Source organism: Hemitrygon akajei, chromosome 7 (assembly GCF_048418815.1).
Source record: "Hemitrygon akajei chromosome 7, sHemAka1.3, whole genome shotgun sequence".
Taxonomy (NCBI): domain Eukaryota; kingdom Metazoa; phylum Chordata; class Chondrichthyes; order Myliobatiformes; family Dasyatidae; genus Hemitrygon; species Hemitrygon akajei.
The window spans coordinates 133,155,461-133,162,197 of record NC_133130.1 but is presented as its reverse complement, the minus strand read 5'-3'; positions in this window follow the sequence as shown (position 1 = coordinate 133,162,197).

Genomic DNA, 6,737 nt, shown 5'->3' with positions numbered 1-6,737 from the left:
AGTCATTTTGCCCTCAGCGATCAATGCTGGAATATTGTTCTCGCTATAAATCCACCCCCACCGCCCCCCCCCCCCCCCGGCATTTTCTTAATCACTAAAAGGAATTGGAGTCCAGCTGCTGGCTTCAGATGGCAACTCCGGTATGCAGCACGACCCTGGAAGTAATCACAGGCTGCACGTTGGAATGCAGTTCGGGACTCCTGTCGGCTGGAGAGGAGGAAGGGGCACTCTGGTCACTGCTGCTGTTCTCTGGTTGGCCTCACCAGTGCCTTATAAATCCTCAGCATTACGTCCTTCTTTTATATGAAATGAAAGCTAACATCGCATTTGCTTCCCTCACCACCAACTCAACCTGCAAACTAACCATTAGGGAATCCTGCACAAGGACTCCCAAGTCCCTTTGTACCCCATTTTTTAAAAGTTTCTCCTCCGTTTAGAAAACAGTCTATGCTTTTGTTCCTTCTGCCAAAGTGCATGACCAGACACTTCCCGACACTGTGTTCCATCTGCCTCTTCTTTGCCCGTTCTCCTAATCTGTCTAAGTCCTTCTGCAGCCTCTCTACTTCTTCAAGACTACCTGCTCCTCTTCATATTGTCTACTAACTTGGCCACAAAGCTATCGATTCCATTGCCCAAATGATTGATGTATAACATAAAAATAATTGGTCCCTACACAGACCCCTGTGGAACACCACTAGTCACCAGCAGCCAGCCAGAAAAGGTTCCCTTTATTCCCACTCTTGGCCTTCTACCAATCAGCCACTGTTTCATACATGCTGGAATCTTTCCTGTGATACCATGGGCTCATAAACAGTTAAATAGCCTCATGTGTGGCACCTTGTCAACGGCCTTCTGAAAATACAAGAACACAACATCAACTGACTCTGCTTTGTCTATCCTGCTTGTTATTTCTTCAAAGAATTGTCAGGAAAGATCTTCCCTTGAGAAAACTATGCTGACTACGGCCTATTTTATCACGTGCCTCCAAATACCCTAAAACCTCATCCTTAACAATTCATCCAACATCTTCCCACCACTGAAGTCAGAGTAACTGGCCTAGAGTTTCCTTTCTTCTGCCCTCTGCCTTCTTGAAGAGTGGAGTGACATTTGCAATTTTCCAGTCTTCCGGAACCATTCCAGAATCTAGTGATTCTTGAAAGTTCATTACTAATTTTGTTTTCCAAGATGGCGGCGCGACGCAGCCAGCAGCGGCCACTCTGGAGCTGATTATCTGTTATTTGTGAAGTGGGGTGCTGTGCACAATCATAATCGATTGAAAACGGACGTGGGATCACGGAGGAACATCGGGAAATCTCCAGGAAGACCTTCTTCGTTGCTGCTGCTGCTGTGAGGTCCAGGACTCTGCTGGAAAGAACAGGCCGCCAGTCCTCGTTGCCGATGGCCGTTGGCGGGGCCGTCTTAATACGCTTGGCAGAGGATGGAGCTCAGAGAAGCTGTGCCGGAGGGGATGGTCATCGGCTCGGAGGTTCGACAGACTCTGAGTCTGCTGCGGTCAGGTCGCTTTCGGTGTGTGCTGCATCTGCGAGGCTGAGTCGGGCGGCGCCGTAGAAGTCCATAGCGGGGGTATTCCCTTCTGCCGCCGGCATGGGATGGCGAGTCTGTCGGGACCCTGAGGACTTGTGGAAACTGTGTGGTGATTTCTTTTGAACTTATAGTCTTTTAACATCTTTGGACTATTTTTACTGTGCCCATGGTCTGTTTTTATCAATTATGCTATTGTTTGCACTGTTGTAAGTATATGTTGTAAATATGTGGTTTTGTGCAGGTCTTGTAGCTTTAGTTTTTGGTCTTGTTTGTCTGGTGGAGTTGGAGCTCCTTTCCGGGGAATGCACTAAGACGGTAGCGCGATATTAATATGCAGAAGCCTCTCTGGACTCTGGATTGGGGATTGCCAAACGTTATGTGGATTTTCTAGTGTAGTTTATTTTGTCATATGCTTTTGTGATATCATTCTGGAGGAACGTTGTCTCATTTTTTAACTGCATTGTATTTGTGGTTTCTAAATGACAATAAACTGAATCTGAACCTGATTCTAATGCCTCTACAATCTCTTCAGCTTCCTCTTTTTTGGGGTGTAGTCCGTCTGGTCCAGGTGACTTATCTACCTTCAGACCTTCCAGTTTCCCAAGAACCTTCTCCCTAATAATAGTAACTCCACTTCTGCCTCTCAACTCTCTGGAATTTCCAGCATACTATGTGTCTTCTGCAACGAAGACTGATGCAAAATATTTATACAGTGTTACGTACCCCATAACTGGGTCACTTACCAGCAAAGATAGAGAGGTCCGTTGAAGTCTAATGGTACTATTTTTAACAGTATTTACTGATAAAAAAATACACAAAATAATGTCAATGCAAACATGCAGATAATATACGTCATCAATACTAAATCTAAAAGCGCGGGTATAATAATAATCAATAAGAAATAACTCTATCGTTGTCTAGGGGATAATGTATTGTCCGATGGAAATATAAAAGTCACTCAGGCTGCAGCTTTTGATTGGAGAGAGAGACGGATTAAAACTTGCCCATTCCTTTTATGATGTCAATCCTTCGAGAGTCATTGGGAGCTGATTTCTCCTTTGTGGTTAGCTAAAGCCGTTCTTCTGTGGCAAGACCCACCAATTCCGAGGCAAATGGAAAAGGACGCACGTGGGCTTTTCCACCGGCTTTCGCTATTACGCTGTTACAGGAGTTCTAGCATTTCTTCTGGTGCGTCTGAAGGGGCTGTTCCCCAGACCCTCTTTTATCCTGACTCACAGGGTCTCAGATGGCAATCAGGGTGGGATGATGCAATCCCTCCACCAACCCCCCCTCGGTCCATTGCCTGGGGGCTTCGATGAATCGTACAGTACTCAATACACAATTCCGTCTCCAATGGCCGTTATCCGTGGCTTTGTCTCTCGGAGGCCCAGGACACATTCCAAACATTGAGGAATCTGCGTGTCTCTCTCTCATTTCCTGGGTCTCCTGACTCGAAGCAATAGCGATTCTGCGATTCTCAAAAAGGAGGGGGCTACAGGTGTAAAAACAGTCTGTCCATCATTTCCTTGTTTCCCATTACTCTCTCTCCAGCATCATTTTCCAGCGCTCCAATATTCACTCTCACCTCTATTTTTCTCTTTATAGATCTGAAAAAAAGTTTGGTATCTTTTTTATATTAATGGCTAGCTTACCTTCATATTTCATCTTTTCCCACCTTGATTTTTTATAGTTGTCTTCTGTTGGTTTTTAAAAGATTCCGGATCCTTTAACTTCTGGATTTTTGCTCTATTATCTGCCCTCTCTTTGGCTTTTATGTTGGCTTTGACTTCTCTTGTCAGCCATGGTTGCGTCATGCTGCCTTTAGAATACATCTTCATCTTTGAGATGTATCTATCCTGTGCCTTTTGAATTGCTCCCAGAAACTCCAGCCATTGCTATTCTGCCGTCATCCCTGCTAGTGTCCCCTTCCAACCAACTTGCTCCAGCCCCTCACTCATGCCTCTGGTAGTAAGAGAAGAGGGCATGTCCTGGAGGGTGAAGGTCTTTAGTGATGGATGCTGCCTTCAGGAGGATGAACCCACAGAACGCATCCAGCGGAAATGGGATACCTGGCCAAATACTGAAGACCGGTGTTAATTAACTGTTTGGAGTGTTTGTTGAGATCTTTAACCTCTCACTTTGGCAGTCTGGAGGTACCCACCTGCTTTAAGCTGGCTTCATTTATCTCGGTCCCCAAGAAGAACGTGGTAACCTGCCTCAATGACTATCATCTGGTAGCACTGTGATGAAGTGTTTTGACAGGTTGGTGATGAAACGTATCACCTCCGGTGGGAGAAACACCTTGGATCCGCTCCAATTTGCCTACCAGTACAACAGGTCCACAACAGATGCCATTTCGTTGGTTCTTCACTCAACCCTGAACGTCTGAAAGCAAAGATGCACACACCAGGATGCTCTTTATCAACCACAGCCTGGCGTTCAATACAACGATCCCCTCAAAACTAACCAAAATGCCTCAATACCTCCTCGTGCAACTGGATCCTTGACTTTCTCACTTGACAGTTTGAACTGGCAACATCTCCTCCACAATCTTCGTCAGCACAGATGCACCACAAGGCTGTGTGTTTAGCCCTCTGCCCTATTCACTTTACATTTATGACTGTGAGGCTAAGCACTGCTCCAATGCCATATTCAATTTTGCTGATGACACCACTGTTACAGTTTGAATGAAAGGTGGTGATGAATTTGCATATAAGAGGGAGATTGAAAATCTGATTGCGTGTTGCCACAACAACCACCTCTCACTCAATGTCAGCCAGACCAAGAAGCTGATTATCAACTTCAGGAGGAGGAACCCAGGGGTCCATCAGCCAGTCCTCATCAGAGGATCAGAGACGGAGAGGGTCAGCAACTTTAAATACCTGGTGTTATCATTTCAGAGGACCTGTCCTGGGCCCAGCATTGAAGTGCAATTACAAAGATCATCTTCTTACTGCTACCATCAGGGAGGAGGTACAGGAGCCCAAAGGTGTACGTACATTCAGCATGTTAGGGACAGCTCCTTTGCCTCTGCCATCAAAAATCTGCACGCTCATGAACACTACCTCACTATATTGCTCCCTGTTTTCAATATATATTCTTCTTGTAACTTACAGATTATTTTATGTAATATTCCATTGTGCTGCCATAAAACAATAAATTTCATGACATGCGTCAGTGGTAATAAGAGCAAAACACACACACACACAAAATGCTGGAGGAACTCAGCAGACCAGGCAGCATCTATGGAAAAAAGTACAGTCGACATTTCAGGCAGGACTGGGGAAAAGAAGCTGAGGAGTAGGTTTGAAAGGTTGGGGGGGGGGTGAGGGAGGGGAGGAGGGGAGAGAGAAACACCAGGCGATAGGTGAAACTTGGAGGGGGAGGGATGAAGCAAAGAGCCGGGAAGTTGGATGGAAAAAGAGACAGAAGGCCATGGAAGAAAGAAGAAAAGGGGGAGGAGCACCAGAGGGAGGCGATGGGTGGGCAAGGAGATGACATGAGAGAGGGACAAGGGGATGGGAAATGGTGAGGGGGGGGTGGAGGCATTTCAGGAAGTTTGAGAAATTGATATTCATGCCATCAGGTTGGAGGCTACCCAAACGGAATATAAGGTGTTGTTTCTCCAACCTAAGTGTGGCCTCATCATGACAGTGGAGGAGGCCATGGATGGACATATCGGAATGGGAATGGGAAGTGGAATTAAAATGGGTGGCCACAGGGGGATCTGCTTGTTCTGGAGGATGGAGCATAGATGCTTGGTGAAGTGGTCTCCCAATCTACATCATGTCTCACTGATATACAGGAGGCCACACCAGGAGCTCTGAACCCAGTGTATGATCCCAGGGGACTCACAGGTGTTGTGTCACCTTCCCCAGAAGAACTGTTTGGAGCCCTGAATGATTGTGAGGGAGGAGGTGTAGCAGGCAGGAGTAGCACTTGTTCCGCTTGCAAGGATCAGTGCCAGAGGGAGATCGGTGAGGAGGGATGAACGGACAAGGGAGTCGCGTAGGAAGTGATCCCTGCGGAAAGCAGAAAGTGTGCGTTGGGGGGACGGAGATGTGTTTGCTGGTGGGATCCAGTTGGAGGTGGCAGAAGTTTTGGGGAATTATGTTCTGGACACGGAGGCTGATGACAAGAGGAACCCTATCCCTGGTAGGGTGGCGGGAAGATGGGGTAAGAGCAGATGTGCGTGAAATAGAAGAGATGCAGTTGAGGGCAGTGTTGGTCGTGGAAGGGAAGCCCTTTTCTTTAAAAAAGGAAGACATCTCCTTCGTTCAGGAATGAAAAGCCTCATCCTGAGAGCAGATGTGGCAGAGACGGAGGAATTGTGAGAATGGGATGGTGTTTTTACAAGTAACAGGTGAGACGAGGTATAGTCCGGGGTAGCTGCCAGTCTGTTGGTTTATAATAGACATCAGTGGATAAGCTCTCCAGAAGTAGAAACAGTAGGTCGAGAAAGGGAAGTGTCATACCAGGTTAATTTGAGGGCAAGCATTTTAATTTCACTTCCCATTCCCATTCTGATACGTCCATCCCCATCCATGGCCTCCTCCACTGTCAGGATAAGGCCATACCTCATCCCAACAGTGGAGGAATAACACCTTATATTCTGTTTGAGTAGCCTTCAACCTGACGATATGAACATTGATGTAATGCTCCATCCCCTACACCATTTCCCATCCCCTTTCCCTCTCTCATGTTATCTTCTTTCCTGCCCATTGCCTCCTCCCCCTGCCCCTTTTTTCTCTCTTCCATGGTTTTCTGTCTATCTCACCCATCAACATCCTCACTCTTTGCTTCATCCCTTCCCCTCCAAGTTTCACCCATCACCTTCTGCTTCTCTTGCTCTTCCCCCCACCTTTCAAATCTACTCCTCCGCTTTTTGTCTCTGGTCTTGATGAAGGGTCTCAGCCTGATATGGCAACTGTACTTTTCTTCCCCCCCATAGACACTGCCTGGCCTGCTGAGTTCCTCCAGCACATTTTGTGTGTTGTTCGAATTTCCAGCATCTGCAGATTTTCTCTTGTTTGTGTGTGTGTTAATAAACCTGACTCTGATTCACAGCTGTGGTTTCCTCCTCCTGAAGTCAATACTCAGCTTTTTGTTCTTGCCGTCACTGGGTGAGAGATTGCTGTTGCTACTGCTCAGCCACAGTAGTGCAGTGGTTAGAACAAAGTTATTACAGCTCA